Consider the following 15,896-nt stretch of genomic DNA (forward strand, 5'->3'; position numbering starts at 1 on the left):
GGGTTGGACTTGATGGCCTTATAGGCCCCTTCCAAGTCTATGATTCTATAACACAGCAACGCCCCCTCATTTAAGGCCAGAACTTTCCAGGTGCAAACCAACATCCCTGACCTATAAAAACCAGATCCATCTTGTGTTCACTGGATTACCAGCTCAGCTCTTCCCAAAGACTCTGGGTGGTCATAAATGTGAATTTGGGGGGGGGGAGTGTTGCTTGCTAATTTTCTCTCGTCCTTCACCCAAATTACTATCCTTGTACCAGCACATCTCCCCCCTCCAGTAAGTGCTCTCTCTCTCTTTCCCCTCACCTCTTTTAGGGGCAGGACAGAACTGGAACTAGGACCCCCTGCAATCTTATATTGCATACCGAAAGCTATCCAAATGAGCACTTCAAAATAAGGACACATTTTGGTATTGCTTGATTACCGCTTTCCCCCAACCTGAGGCCCCTCCAGCTGTTTTGGACTACAACTCCCAGGTTGAGGGAAAGCTGGTTTACTGAATCCGCCCCTTGCAAGGAACACGACTGGCGACACCCCACGGCCTCTTGTGGAAAGATGCGCTAGGCAGAGGCCTTTATGGCGAAACCACAGTAGGATTTTCTTTTAAGTTGTTCTTGGTGGCTGCCTTAGAGCTCTCCTCAGATGCTGTGGGATTTCATCCGCTGGCCTCTCTCCTTTGCAAATAAGCCTCGCTTTTGCATTCTGGAAAATCAATTCTTTTTTTTAAAAAAAAGATCAATTGAGAACAATATTGCAGATTGCTGGTGCTGTCGCAAACTCTCAGATGCTGTCTGATCAACCCGCTGAGTAATTAGTGCTAGATGTGGCCTCTTCCTTGTAAATAAGCATTGTTTTTGCATTCAAAAATTGCACATAGGTAGAATTTAAAAAACACAGAATGCTACAGCGGCACGCCTGCAGATTGCTGGTGCTGTTGCAAACTCAGATGCTGTCCGATTAATCTGAGCGTCTGTTTTCGATATGACCTTTTCTTGTAAATCAGCGTTGTTTCTTTTATTAAAAATATAGCTACAAAAACATTATTTTTAAAACCAAAACAACCAGAACCATACAGCAGGACGCCTGCGGATTCCTAGGTTTGCTATTGCGAACGCTGCCTGAGTAGGGCTGCCATCCAATACGCGTCTACTCGAAAGCAAGCTCCATTGGGTTCAATGGGATTTACACCCAAGTAAGGGCGTCCTGGATTGCAGCCTAACCTGCTGAGCGGATGTTCGAGGGGTGGCCTCTTCTTGGTAAAGAAACGCTGCTTTTGCATTCTAAAAAAAAAAAATCACATGCAAAAACAATGTTCTTTTCTCCCCCAGAACGACGCAGCAAGCGCGGCTGCAGATTGCTGGGACTGGGGCTGTTGTAAACTCTCTCCCTCTCCCCCCCCCCTTTTGCCAGCCTCTTAATCCTGTATGTAAATAGCAGCCAATGGATGCGGCTCTTGAGCAGGGCTGGGATTAGAGCCGGGGCGAATGGCTTGCAATCTTACTGGGATTACAGAACAAAGAGGCTCCCTCCCCTCCTCGCCGTCTCCGCAGCCCCCGAGAGGAAGGGCTGGCTGCATGGGGGGGCCCTGTTCGGCCCGGCGCCCCCCTCCCTCCAGCATCCATCCCCCCCCGAGGCGGCCAGGGTGGGCATCTCCTTTCCTTTCCCTCCCACCCCACCCCTCCCTCCTCCTCCTCTTCCTCCTTCGTGCAGATTAATTCAACCCTGCAATCCAGGCGGGAGGAGCCGGCAGCTGGGAGAGGCTGATCCCTGCGGTAAGGGCAACTTTTAACCCCCCCTGCTCCCCACTTGATGTTTTCTCGTGGCACCCCCTATTGATTTTCGTTTCTCTCATTGATACGATCTCTCTCTCTCCAGGGTTGCAGGATGCATCTGCAGATGTTGCCGGGGGAATTAAATAAATTGGGGGGGGGTGGCTAGCAGAGGGGGCTGTGATCGGTGAACCCCAATAGAGAAGGCTGCGCGTGCGTTTGCACCGGATAGTGGAGCGAGTTGCTGGCGATTTCCATCTGGAATGTGTTGCTGCGTTGTTGTTTTGTGCGTGCGCGCTTGCATCTGTGTCCTTCATGTTGTGGAGGGGAGCTTAAATTGAAGCTGAGTTGCAGGAAATGTTGCTATGGTGGGGTGGTTTGTGGGGGGAGGCAGAATATTCCGCTCCTTCCCCCTCCTCCTCCTCCTCTGCTGCGGTTTGGGAATGAGGTCAATATGAGAAAGCGAGTTGATGATTGACTAAACTCACTGCTTCCCCCTTTCCGTTTCTAATCCGCGGCACTTTCCTGCTTTTTAAGAGACGTTCCGATTCTTCCGCCTCTGCACCTACCTAGATTTCCTGCAGCCTTTCAGCTCTCTCTCTCCTCTCCCCCAGGTTTCCCAAACTTGAAAATGGGTAGCTCTTTGCAAATTGCAGGCAACTTCCACATTTCCCCTTTAAGCGTTTCTCCTTTGAGTTTGGCTGGGAACTGGCAGCAGCAAACAAGCAATGGATCACCTATACACCGTTGAACCCTTTTGATAATTTTGTTGTTATGTGCCTTCAAGTCGACCACGATTTATGGCGACCCTCTGAATTGGCGACCTCCAATAGCATCTATTATAAACTGTTCAGATTTTGTAAGTTTAGGTCTGCGGCTTCCATTATGGAATCAGTCCATCTCTTGTTAGGCCTTCCTCTTTTTCTACTCCCTTCTGTTTTTCCCAGCATTATTGTCTTTTCTAGTGAATCAGGTCTTCTCATGATGTGTCCAAAGTATGACAACCTCAGTTTCGTCATTTTAGCTTCTAGTGACAGTTCTGGTTTAATTTGTTCTAACACCCAATTATTTGTCTTTTTTGCAGTCCATGGTATGCACAAAGCACTCCTCGAACACCACATTTCAAATGAGTTGATTTTTCTCTTATCCGCCTTTTTCACTGTCCAACTTTCACATCCATACATAGAGATCGGGAATACCATGGTCTGAATGATCCTGACTTTAGTGTTCAGTCATAATAATATAATATTATTGTGAAGATGATACTATATATTATTGTCATCATCATTTTATTTCACATTCCTGTTCCGAGTTCTGCTTCTAGGTAAAAAAAGACAATTCCCTCTTTTCCTGTCCCTGGCTAATCGACCCCTTGCACCGCTTCTGTCCTAATCGGATAGATGTTTTGATTATTGTAGCATGTCTTAAACGTGATCAGTCAGTGGTTCCTGGATGCCGGCCAGCCTCCGTCATACCTTCTGAAGTGGAAATCCCATCCCCGTGTGTGGTGGGGCTGCTTGCCGTTTGGTGTGTGGGTGAGGAAAAGGCGCTCGGTGTGTGCTCAGGGGCTTCCTGCTTCATATGCTTGGCAGTTGAGCCCTGGTGTTAAAAAGAGGGTGGGGGAACCTTGGAGCTCAACTTGCACTCTGTTCTGAAGAGAGAGCATCTTGGCTCCATTGTGTTTAGCCTCAGTTATAACCCTCCTTGTACTTGGTGGGATTTATGTGCGTTTAAAAACAAAGGTGCGCTTTTGGAGGCAGAGGAAAGTCTGTAGCTCACGGGTACAGCATCTGATTTGCACACAGAAGGTTTCAGGTTCAATCCCCACCATCTCCAGGTAGGGCTGGGAACGTCCGCTGCCTGGAAATTTGCAGAGCTGCTGCCAGTCAGTGTAGACAGTATTGACCTAGATGGACCAATGGTCTGATACTCAACTCGAAGCAGGTTCTTGTGTTCCTGCGCTTCCTCCAAAAATGGCATCTTTGGTGGGATGGGTGCAGAGGAGGGCCGGGATCTCTTCTCAGTCATCCCAGAGTGCAGGACACGGAATAATGGGAACAAGTTGCAGGAAGCCGGGTTTCGACTGGACAGCAGGAAAAACTTCCTAACTGTTAGAGCCATATGACAATGGAACCAATGACCTAGAGAGATAGAGGGCTCTCCGACATTGCAGGCATTCAAGAGGCAGCTGGACAGCCATCTGTCGGGAATGCTTTGATTTGGATTCCTGCATTGAGCAGGGGGTTGGACTCGATGGCCTTATAGGCCCCTGCCAACTCTACTATTCTATGATTCTATGAAATCTCCCCCCCTTGCATGCGATTGATGCTGTTTTTCCAAAGGGGGGGAAAGGGTGTGTGTGTTGTGTTGGAGTAAGTGTATGATTTGGCTAGCCTGGCCTGCCTGAATGGGCTGCATCAGTCAGGTTTGCGGCACTTTGCAAGAATGCAAGTGGCTTTTCTTAAAAAACAAAACGGATTTAAGCAGGAAGAGGCTGCGGGGAAAAGTGGCAGCCGGGGTGTGTGTGTTACTGACAACGCAGCGCAGCAGTATTGCTTAAAAATAGAAACGGGTGGTTTAACTGGCGAGGCACTCTCTTCATTTTGTTGTTGTTGAGAAAACCGCTAACCAGACGCAGAGGAGTGTGACTCTGCGCTTTGCACTTTTCTGAAGGGAAATTGCTAATAGGGTTGTTGTGGCAGGGAGTGCGGAAAGGTGAACCTTCAGCTCTGCAAGGGCGGGATGGGGGGGAGTCGGCAACCATTGGATTCCTTTAAAGAAAATGACACGGCGAGGAATGTGGCCAGGAAAAGCAATGAGCTGGAAGAGTTTCCTGCAGGATTCAATTCTTCTTGGAAGCAAACTTCCCTGTTGGGGTTTACTTGTTAATGGGCCTTAAGTGGGCTGTTCCCTTATAGGCTTTGCCCAAGGGGGTGGGAATGCCAAGCAGGACAATGGGGGTGTGAGAATGTTGCATGTGGGGGATATTCGTGCATGCCGCCTTAGGGGACCGTGAGCATTTTTCAGTGCATGAGGAGCTATGCTTGACCCAGAAGAGTGGGCCTCGCCTCTGTCGCAGATCGTGGTGCAGTTTTGGGTAACAAAGGCTACTAGCCATGACGGCTATGCTCTGCCTCCATAGCTGTTGCTGTTGTTGGTATTCTTTATTAAATTTATATCCCGCCCATCCTCCCAGCAGCTGGAGGTCGCATGCGTCTGAACACCAGTTGCCGGAAACCACAGGAGGAGAGAGTGGCTCTTGCGCGTGGGTCCTGCTTGCGGGCTTTGTGGAAAAGGCATCTGGTTGGCCGCTGTGGTGACAGGATGCTGGACTTGATGAGCCGCTGGCCTGATCCGGCAGTCGGGCTCTCCTTAGGGTCAGTTTGCACCTGTAAAATGGGGTCAACCAAGTTGGTAGAGGGCCCCCAATTTACTTACCGCTTGGGATGACTTTGTAACCTGCCGTTTGTTCAGAAGCCTGTGGCGTAGTGGTTAGAGTGTTGGACTACGACCTGGGAGACCAGGGTTCATATCCCCACACAGCCATGAAGCTCACTGGGTGACCTTGGGCCAGTCACTGCCTCTCAGAGGAAGGCAATGGTAAACCCCCTCTGAATACCGCTTATCATGAAAACCCTGTTCATAGGGTCACTGTAAGTCAGGATCGACTTGAAGGCTGTCCATGCCATTTTCACAGGGGAGGGCACGGTTTGAGGAAGCGTCCATAGCTCAGAGGTACGTCACTTGCTTTCCATGTAGAAGGTCTCAGATTCAATCCCCAGTGTTGCCTCTTTCTTGTTTTAAAAAAAATTCTTTAACATCTTGATAGCAGGAGATGGGGAAATATTAATTCCTCTAGATTGCCAACAGATTATGCAGACAGTACTAATCTAGTTGTACAAATTGTATTTAAGATTGAGGGGAAATTGGAAGTGAGACTTGCAGGGTTTTTAAAATTTATTTATTTTTAAACACAACCTTTTCCCTATAGTTTGAGTTCTGGGAACCGTAAGGCCTGTGCCGCAGTGGTGGTGTTGTAATAGAAGTTGAAAAGGCTTTTATACATTTCAGTCAGGGGCCGCATTCTCGTCAGGGCAGCCTTCCGAGGGCCGCGTGCCGGTGGTGGGCGGAGCCAGAGTCAAAACTGGGCGAAGCGACGAGTGTAAATTTAAACCTTTGTACGGTAGGCTGGTTTCTACACACGCTCGACACACTCCTCTCCGTCCTCTGTTGAGGCAAGCAAGAGATCAGGATCATCAGAGGCATGAGTGGTTTGGGGAAAGGGCCGTGGCTCAGTGGTTAGAGCACCTGCCTTGCATGCAGAAGGTCCCAGGTTCAATCCCATCTCCAGGTAGGGCTGCGAGAGACTCCTGCCTGAAACCTTGGAAAGACACTCCTGCCAGTCCGTGTCAACGATACTGGAGGCCAACAGTAGGTGGAGCCACAGCGAAGGGCAGAAGCCAGGCAGACCAATGGTAGGCGGAGCCAGAGCCAATGACAGGTGGAGCTAACTCAGTCTAGATTCTCCCCCATCCTCCTCCCTGCTGAATTCTATAAGGGCAATATTGATACAAAGGAAGAGAAAGCTGGCAGGTAGTGCCACTCCTCTGCCCAGCCCTGGCTGAGGGCAGGCTGAGTTGGTGAGGTAGGGCCCCAATCACCCCAAAGGAACAGCCTCCACTGCTTTGAGTTGGGAGACCAGGGTTCGAATCCCCACACAGCCATGAAGCTCGCTGGGTGACCTTGGGCCAGTCACTGCCTCTCAGCCTCAGAGGAAGGCAATGGTAAACCATCTCTGAATGCCGCTTGCCATGAAAACCATATTCATAGGGTTGCCGTAAGTCGGGATCAACTTGAAGGAAGTCCATTTCCATTTTTCATTGAAATTGTGTTTGTGTGTGTGTGTGTGTGTGTTTCCTCTTGTTAGCTCTTGGTACGCCAGTGAGCTAAGGGCAATGAAACTAGCTGGACAATGGCTAGAGTGCTGTGAGGCTGATCAGGCATGAGTAAACCATCATAACTGTGCCTGCTGTGTGGTGGTGAGGGCGGTGAAGAAGGCCCACTTCTCTGCCACCATTGCATTCTCAAGTAGCTGTCCAGGGGAGCTTTTCCATATTGTCAGTGGTCTGTTGACATCAACTCTGGGAAATACGAGTTTTAGACCCTTTGGAGACCTACTGTGAATTGTTTACAAGTTACTTCGAGGGTAAAATTGCTCACTTCCATAGCAATCTTGATGCCCCATCCACATCTACTGTAGTCCCCAGTGAGGTGTCCAGTGCAACGTCTGCTGCCACTTCTTGGGATGGGTTTCAATTGATGTGGCCTGATAATGTGGACAAGGTGCTTACGACGATGTGGCCAGCAACGTGTCTTCTCGACCCTTGCCCTTCTTGGCTTTTTAAAGCTTGCCGAGGGGGTTTGACCGATCCAGGGTGTGGTCAACGTGTCGTTGCGTGAGGGAGTGGTTCCAGCTGCTGTGAAAGAGGCGGTGATCCAAGTGCTCCTGAAAAAGCCCATCCTGGACCCATTGGTTTGTGACAATTACCGCCCGATCGCAAACACCCCCTTTTTAGGGAAGGTGATTGAGAGAGTTGTGGTGCAGCACTTGCAAGTACTCTTGGATGAAATAGATTATCTTGACCCATTCCAATCTGGGTTCAGGCCTAATTATGGGAGTGATTTGGCCTTGGTTGCCCTGATGGATGACCTTTATCGGGAGAAGGACAGGGGGAGCACGGCCCTGTTATTCTTACTTGATCTCTCGGTGGCTTTTGATACCAATGACCATGATATCCTTCTGAGCGCTTCACGAGATGGGTATCAGAGGCACTGTTGTACACCATTTTGAATGGATTTAAAAGAGGATTTATTTATTTATTACATTTATATACCGCCCCATAGTTGAAGCTCTCTGGGCGGTTTACAGCAATTAAAAACAATAAAAACGAATATACAAATTTTAAAACACAAAAGCAATTTAAAAACAATTAAAAATTAAAAAACAGTTTAAAAACACATGCTAAAATGCCTGTGAGAAGAGGAAAGTCTTGACCTGGTGCCGGAAAGATAACAGTGTTGGCGCCAGATGCACCTCTTCAACAAGATCATTCCATAATTTGGGGGCCACCACTGAGAAGGCCCTCTCCCTTGTTGCCACCCTCCCAGCTTCCCTCAGAGTAGGTACCTGGAGGAAGGCATTAGATGTTGAACGTAGTGTATGGTTGGGTTCATGTCAGGAGAGGCGGTCCAGGTCGGGAGAGGCGGTTGGGAGTTGCGGTCCATCAGGTATTGTGGTCCTAAACCATGTAAGGCTTTATAGGTTAAAACCAGCACCTTGAATTGAGCTTGGAAACATACAGGCAAATCCGTAGACAAATCCACAGAGGATAAGGCTATCCGTGGCTACTAGCCAGGATGGCTATGCTCTGCCTGCACGGTTGGAATCAATATGCTTTTGAATGCCAGTTGCTGATGGGAATTGTAGTCCAATGGCTTTTGGGGGGGCACAGATTCCCAATCCCTGAAATGCAGCTTGTGTCAAGGGGGAAGGACCTTCCACAATGGAGGGGCGTGTGCAGTGTTCTTTGGCAGGACAGTTGGTGAGGATAGTGCTGTTGCACTCTGGGCCTCCTTGCGGGCTTTCAACTGAGGCTGCTGGGAGAGCAGGATGCTGGACTAAATGGGTCGCTAGTCTGACCCAGCAGGACTTTTCTGATGTTAACTAGCAGGAGGGACTTTGAAGTTTCCCATCAGTGGTCAGCACCTGGACAGCACTGATCAAACGCACGAGTTCCCTTCTGACAGTCTTCCCCACTGTGGTGAGATGGATTGTATTTCTATTCAAATTATAGTGTATTTATTTATAATGCAGCTTAATGTGATAAAAGAGAGCCAGTGTGGTGTAGTGGTTAAGGTGTTGGACTACAACCTGGGAGACCAGGGTTCGAATCCCCACATAGCCATGAAGCTCACTGGGTGACCTTGGGCCAGTCACTGCCTCTCAGCCTCATGAAAACCCTATTCATAGGGTCGCCATAAGTCGGAATTGACTTGAAGGCCGTACATTTACATTTATAATATGATAAAAATCTCTAAGCAGTTTAACACAGACGCAATGAAAATACAACAACGTTCAGTAAAATGGGAGCTCCTTCTGGGAGGAAGGGCGGGATATAAATTTAATAATAATATTTTTTTTCTTAGAAATGAGATCAAAACAAATTACACTAATAAAACTGAGCTGCGTACAAAACAATAGCAAGATTTGGTGCCCGGGAAAGCTTAGGTAAACATATACTGTAAGTTTTCAAGAGGCATTTAAAGGACCTTATCATCTCCATCTTGCGAATTACCCTTGGGAAGGGATTCCAGAGGTGGATGCTACCATTCAGAAGGCATGTTTCTGTGTTATTTAAGCCCTGCACTGCCTGTACTGGGCAGGGGCTTGGCCTTATGGTGCCGTGGACCCGGGGAAGGCTGTTGCCCAAGGGCCCTGTCATGCCTGGCGACGGTTCTGGTAATCTGTTCTGAACCACTGAGGTCAAGTGGGCCTCTAATGACAGTGGTAGATCCAGGAGCACTCCTAAACTATGCACCTGCTCCCCTAGGGCGGAGTGCAACCCCGTGCAGAGCTGATTCACAACCCAATTTCTGGACCTGGGAATTTCCCATCCATAGGCAAGATTTAGTTGCAATTCATTAGCCCTCATCCAGCCCATGACTGCACCCAGTGACCAGTCTAGGATATTCATAGCCTCTCCTGATTCTGGTGTTATCGAGTCATAGGGGTGGGTGTCATCTGCACATAGATGTTGACCTGTTTGCTACCTTTTTAGTAGTTGCTTTAAGTGATTTTAAATATTTTTTTAATTACTTGCTTTGAACTTGTTTTGCTGATAATGTTAATGTTTTGTAAACTGCTTAGCGGTCTTTACATTGAAACAGTGTATAAATTTTGTTAAATAAATAAATGCTGGCGACACCTTGCGCAAGATTGCCTAATCGCCACCCCCAGTGGCTTCATGTAGATATTAAATAGCACTGGGGACAAAGTTGTGTCATAGAAACATAGAATAGTAGAGTTGGAAGCAGGGCTGTGGAGTCGGAGTCATGGAGTCGGAGTCGGAAGCAATTTTGGGTAGAGTCGGAGTCGGTAGAAATGTACCGACTCCGACTCCAGCTTCAAAATAAATTTTGATTGACACATTTTTTAAAATATAAATTCAAAATGTCAAAGAAGCTTCCCATGAAGTCAGCTGTAGTTGAGCATTTCACCATAACTCAAGATGGAAAACATTTTGTGTGTCAGTGTATGACACAGGACCCAGATGAAGACAAATGCTGTGATGCCAAGATCAGCGCATATTCAGGCAGCGATAAAAATGCTCATATGAGAGCTTCCAATTTAAAAAGACATTTACAGCCCTTTCTAGGGCTGTGGAGTTGGAAGCAATTTTGGGTGGAGTTGGAGTTGGAGGTTTGTCGTACCGACTCCACAGCCTTGGTTGGAAGGGGCCTATGAGGCCATCAAGTCCAACCCCCTGCACAATGCAGGATTCCAAATCAAAGTGTGTCCTGTAGTACCTTGCCAGGGGGGCGAAACACAGTCACGTGATACTACTCTGTGGAACCAACCCCATAAGTAGGAATGAAATCACCAAAAAATGGGGGTCCTGACTCAGAGGTGGTCTAGGTGGATACCTTGGTCAAAAGCCATTGAGAGGTACAAGAGAATCAACACACTTCCTCTGTCCTGCCCCGAACAAAGTCATCCATCAGGGTGCCGCAGTTCCATTCTGTCCCAGGATCTAGACTGGAATGGGTAAGATAATCCGTTTCATCCAAGAGTGTCTGCAAATCCAACCACCCCCAGGCAGCAAAATGTCTTAGGGTGATCCATCACCTCCCTTTTCATGGTTATTTATCTTTTAAACCAGACATCATGAAAAGCCTTTCAAACAGAGGGCACCTTCAAATAGAGGACAGTCCTCATTGCTAGTCTGTCACCAACCGGGCACTGATGGGAGTTATAGTTCCAGACATCTGGAGTGCACCACGCTGGAAAAAGTTCCAACAATTAAGAATCTAATCAGTGTACTATGTTGGCTTCCAAGCAAGAATTCCTCAGACAGAATCTGATTGTGTCTGTCTGCTTTAAAGGTTACTATCAAGGATTATATTCTGTCTGCTTTAGGAGATGGAAGAGCTCGCTTGTTAAGCTAAACCTGACTTGATTTATGGACAGCCTTGCCAGTTTGCTTTCTTGAGGCCTTCAGTTCCAGGCTCAAGCCAATATTTTTGTTTATTTGCCTATTTTGTTTATTACTTTCTAACTTGTTTTTTCAGATTTCCCAATGCTGCTTTCATTAACAGCAACAACAGAACTCCTGCAAAACACAATCTAAACATTGCATAAAAATTAAAAGCATTCAGCAGTATTAAAAACCGGCAAGAAAAAAAGCCTTTAGAAAAACAGCAGATGCAGCTTTAAAACTCCTTTGAATAAGGAGACGAAGCACATTGGATTATATACATTTGCCGCGATACCCTTTTGATTAAAGAGAATGTGACCAGATTTGATTGTCTGTATGCTTATAAAAGAAAATAGGTCTGGCGTGATTGGGTTAGGATGCCAGATTTTGGCCCCTATTGACAATTTAACGTGGATAATTTTGATGTCTCTCTGAAGGGCTGATTGTATTATTTTTAATGGTTGTATTTTTTTTAAACCCTCTCCAGCAGGGACTTCTTTCACCTATTAGAAGGGTATAGTACTGCTTATAATGCTGTCTTTTTATAAACATTTATTTATTAAAGAGGATTGTCTCAGCTGTTCGCAAATGACTGTTTGCAGAGGATTGATTCTTGTTTTCCTTCTGATGAAACCTCTAGAAGCTGGAGTCACTATTTATTCACTAATAGGCAAAAACCCTTGTGGTTTAAGAACATACCTATAGCCCGCAGATATTTCTATCAAACTTTAAAAAGCAGGGAAATTGGGCAGCTATAGTGAATGCACCAGGGGAGCAGGAGACCTGACCTCCTCTCTGAGATACTGGACTGCCCTACAAATTGTAAAAATGCAAACACAATTTGGGTTGGTCTTTCACAGTCCAATCCACTTCCTGTGTAGCTTGGAAGAATTTGGTAACATGTGCCTGGTAACATAGGATGGGGAGGGGGAAGGAGGGGATTAGAAGGGGAGGGGAGGGGGAGGGGGAGGGGGAGGGAGGGGCAAAGGGAGGCAAAGGGAGGGGGAGGGAAGGGACAAGAGGGAGGGGATATAAAGGAGGGTGGGTTTGATCATTTGCATACTTTTTGAGTTCAATGGGATTTATTTCCCTGCAATCATGTTTAGGATATGTGAAATTGACCTAGGGGAGGGGAAGGGGAAGGGGAGGAGATGGGTGGGTGGGCACTTGGCAGAGGGGAAGCCCCTTTCCTTTCCAAAAGCAAAACATTGGGAACAGTATTATTGCTTTTCAGGGCTTCCCTCACCTTTTTATTCTACAGCAGGCACATGTAGCCTCCCACCCAATTTTTTTAAAAAAATTGTCCCCGGCCACATCCACACCAGGCCTTTATTTCACTTTGGACAGTCATGGCTTCTCTCAAAGCATCCTGGGAAGTGTACTTAGTGAAGGGTGCTGAGAGTTGCTAGGTGACGCCCTGTTCCGCTCACAGACCTTCAATCAGAGCGACTGACTGTTAAACCAGTCTGGCCACTGGAGCTCTGTGAGGGGAATAGGAGTCTCCTCTCAGCCCCCTTCACAAACGACACTTCCCAGGATTCTCTGAGGGAAGCCATGGCTGTCTCATGTGAAATGAAAGCCTGGCCTGGGTGTGGCCCCCTGATTAGGCAAGCCCAGCACCTGTGAGCCTTTTAGAACACTGACAGTTGGTTCTTACTGAGCATGCCCGACATTAATATTGAGTTCAAGCCAACATTTCTTAAATTTATTAAAAATCAGCCAGGCATTTTTTAAACGTTTAAACTGCAGAAGATGAAGGTCGGAGTATGGGGCAAGGTCAGTAATAGGAGTACAGGTACTCTGTGAACATGGCTGATTTTTAATGAATTTCAACAGGTTATGAGAACTCTGACAGAAAAAAAGTCCAAAAGAGCTCTGGGTTTCCCCCCTCCCTTTTTAGACTTTGAATTCTCTATTCTCTCTGGCTGTTTTGTGTATCATCATGAAAATTTAGAGGGTTGTTAAGCACGCGTTTCTGAGTTCAGGACTATAAGTTTTGTAAGGTTTTGTTTTGAAATGAGCTTATGGGAAGCATCAGAATGGCATGGGGGGTATTTTCAATTTAACATTTCAGAATGCGAAAAATCCACGCTGGCTATAGTATACAGCCACTCTCATGGCTGTATAATTTATTTTATTAAAGTATCGATAGACTGCCCTTTCATGAAATACAGCGAGGCGGTATTCAGCGTACAAAATTACGTCGGTTAAAAACTGGCTTTTAAAATAGAAATTCGCATTGCAAAGGCCTGTCTGAATAATATGGTTTTGAACCGATGTCTAAAAGAAGGCAGGGATGATTCCTGCCTAACCTCTATGGGCAGGGAGTTCCACAGGGCAGGGGCTAATGGTTTGGTCTCTAGTAAAGGCTGACTGAACCTCAGAGGCACGGAAACCACCAGAAGTGCCCCCTCAGAGGATCTCGGTGATCGCAGCAGAGGATAAGGAATCGGGTGGCCCTTAAGGTACTTTGGGCCCAGGTTGTTTGGGGCTTTGTGAATTAACACAAGTACCTTGAACCTGTCCTGGTAGTCAGTTGGCAACCAGTGCAGCTCTCAGCAGCGGGGTAATATGTTGCCAGAAATCTGCTCCTGTGAGCAGTCTGGCCAGTGCATTTGTGCACTAGCTGCACTAGAAACATAGCGCAAGGGCCAGGGAACACTCCCCCAATGCTGCTTTCTAGGTTTGGCCCTGCAGACAGAACTGGGACCACCACAACAGAGTTCCCCTGATACTCATCCCATGGAGCTGATCTACTGTAGGGGGACACCATGGCCAATGATATCAAAAGCCGCTGAAAGATCGAGTAGGAGAAGTAAGGCTGCACTTTCCATGTCCTCCTCTTCCTAAAGGCCACATCAGGGCGATCAAGGCCAATGCAACCTCAGAGCCAGGTCTGAACGTAACAGTGGTGGCCGGCGACTTCATGCCATTGGGCCATAGAATCCGCTCTGGGTTTAGTTCCAGACTGGAAAGGATTTAGATTATCAGGATTAGTTTTAATGGATTACATCTAGAGGGCAGGACTAGATCTGACAGTCTTAACTTATAGAAGGGTAGATTTGGACTGAACATGAGGAGAAACTTCTCAGTCCTAAGTGTAGTTTGACAGTGAAACCAATGGCCCAGATGGGCAACCAGGCTCTCACTCTCTGGAGGCCTTCAGATAGAGTCTAGACAGCTATTCGTTGAGGTAGTTCTTACTCTGGATTTCCTGTGTCATGCAGTGGGTTGAACTAGATGACCTACCAGACCCCTTCTGCTCTATGCATCTGTTAAATCTGCATATGTTTTGCAAATGACTAACACATTTGAAGAAAAAGTTGATGCCCCTTAATTTTAGATCAGCCTTTACTAACCTGTTATCTTCCAGATGCTTTGGGCTACAATTGGGCTGCCCGCAGAGCTGATGAGATTTGCAGCCCAAAACTTGTGTGTGGGGGGATCAGCTTGACGAAGACTGTTTTGGATGGTACTTGTACCTGTTGCAGGAGGTGTGTGAGTGTGTGAAGAAATAATGCCTTGGGAGGGGCAGTTGGCTGTTTCCCAAGATAGCTCAGTAGAACCTCCAGCATCAGAGATAGTATACCTTTGAATATTGTAGCCTGGGGAACAGACAACAAGGGTGAGCTGTTTTCTTCATGGCCTGCTGTGGGCTCCCCAAAAGCTTCTAGCTGTTGGAAACAGGAGGCTGGAACAGACAGACCATTGGTCTAATCTACCAGGACTGTTCTTATATTCTTAGCTGACTAGGCCCTCTGTCATAGGAAACAGCATTTGCGTAGGTGTGGACCCCAGTACATCAATTATATATTTGCATAACAGGATTTATATACTGCTGAATCGTCAAAACCTCTAAGCGGTTTAGATAGTCGTAGAATCGTAGAGTTGGAAGGGGCCTATAAGGCTGTCAAGTCCAACCCTCTGCTCAATGCAGGAATCCAAATCATCCCCAACAGGTGGCTGTCCAGCTGCCTCTTGAATGCCTCCAATGTCGGAGATATAAAATATCTATTAGAATGACTGATAATCCTCCCCAAAGAATAAAATTGGCAGTTTTAAACAGGTACATTACAAAATAAAATCCCATTATTAAAATGTGTGTCAAATTTACATGTCTCGGTAGGTTTGATTAAACAAAACAAAACAATGTTTTAGCAAGCACCGAAAACAGTACAGGGCCTAATATCAATGGGCAGGGAGTTCCAGTGTGTAGGTGGTGCCACACCAAAGAATCGATTCATTGCAAGCGCGGAACAAACCTGATGTGGCACTTATGTGATGTGGCTGCCTTGGGCTCCTTCTGGGAGGAAGGGCGGGATATAAATTAAATAATAAATAAATAAAAGTGACAGTTGCTCCTGCGTAAGCCCCTTGGTCTATTCCTCTCATCGTTTGCACTTCAAACGGTTTATTTCCATCTCTGATCTTGTTTCAGACCCCTTTCCCCCCATTTTGCAGACCGGCCAGTATCTGCACCCAGTTACCTGACATTTCAGCACTGGAAGGGCAGCTGAAGATAACCTCCCCTTTTTGTTATTCAGCACTCAGAGTGAGAGCGGGCGATACTAATCCAGATCCAAGGTGTATTCTGAAACCTTTTTGGCTGTTGCAAGCCTTTTCAGATAAGGCAGAGGTTTTAAATTCCACTTGCTTTCCAGTGCCGAAAAAAGCAGATGCCTACTGCCATATCTGGGTCACATGGAACTTCTTCTGTGTGATTTTAATCTAGATACTGGGGCTGAGAAGCCTGCAATTGAATTTCTATTGTTAGGGCTAGCCTGTCCTCATGCCTTTCTCCAGCCTTCCAATGACAGTTGTAGAATGTTAAGTTTTTATTTCACATTGTGATTGTTTTCTTTCCTAAGAGG

The 15,896-nt window shown here is 46.8% G+C and overlaps 1 protein-coding gene across 2 annotated transcripts in view; it reads left to right on the forward strand.

Annotated features, from left to right (window-relative positions):
* The first annotated feature begins 1,466 nt into the window (after positions 1-1,466).
* The window catches only part of GTF2IRD1 (GTF2I repeat domain containing 1), a 153,412-nt gene continuing 138,982 nt past the window's right edge, over positions 1,467-15,896 (forward strand). Inside the window, exon 1 of one of the 2 annotated variants that reach the window (XM_061604893.1) lies at positions 1,467-1,774. The gene's annotated coding sequence lies outside the window, so the exon portion shown is untranslated. The remainder of the gene's footprint in view (positions 1,775-15,896) is intronic. The other variant, XM_061604895.1, reaches the window with a different exon arrangement.

Source organism: Rhineura floridana, chromosome 21 (assembly GCF_030035675.1).
Source record: "Rhineura floridana isolate rRhiFlo1 chromosome 21, rRhiFlo1.hap2, whole genome shotgun sequence".
Classification (NCBI taxonomy): Eukaryota; Metazoa; Chordata; class Lepidosauria; order Squamata; family Rhineuridae; genus Rhineura; species Rhineura floridana.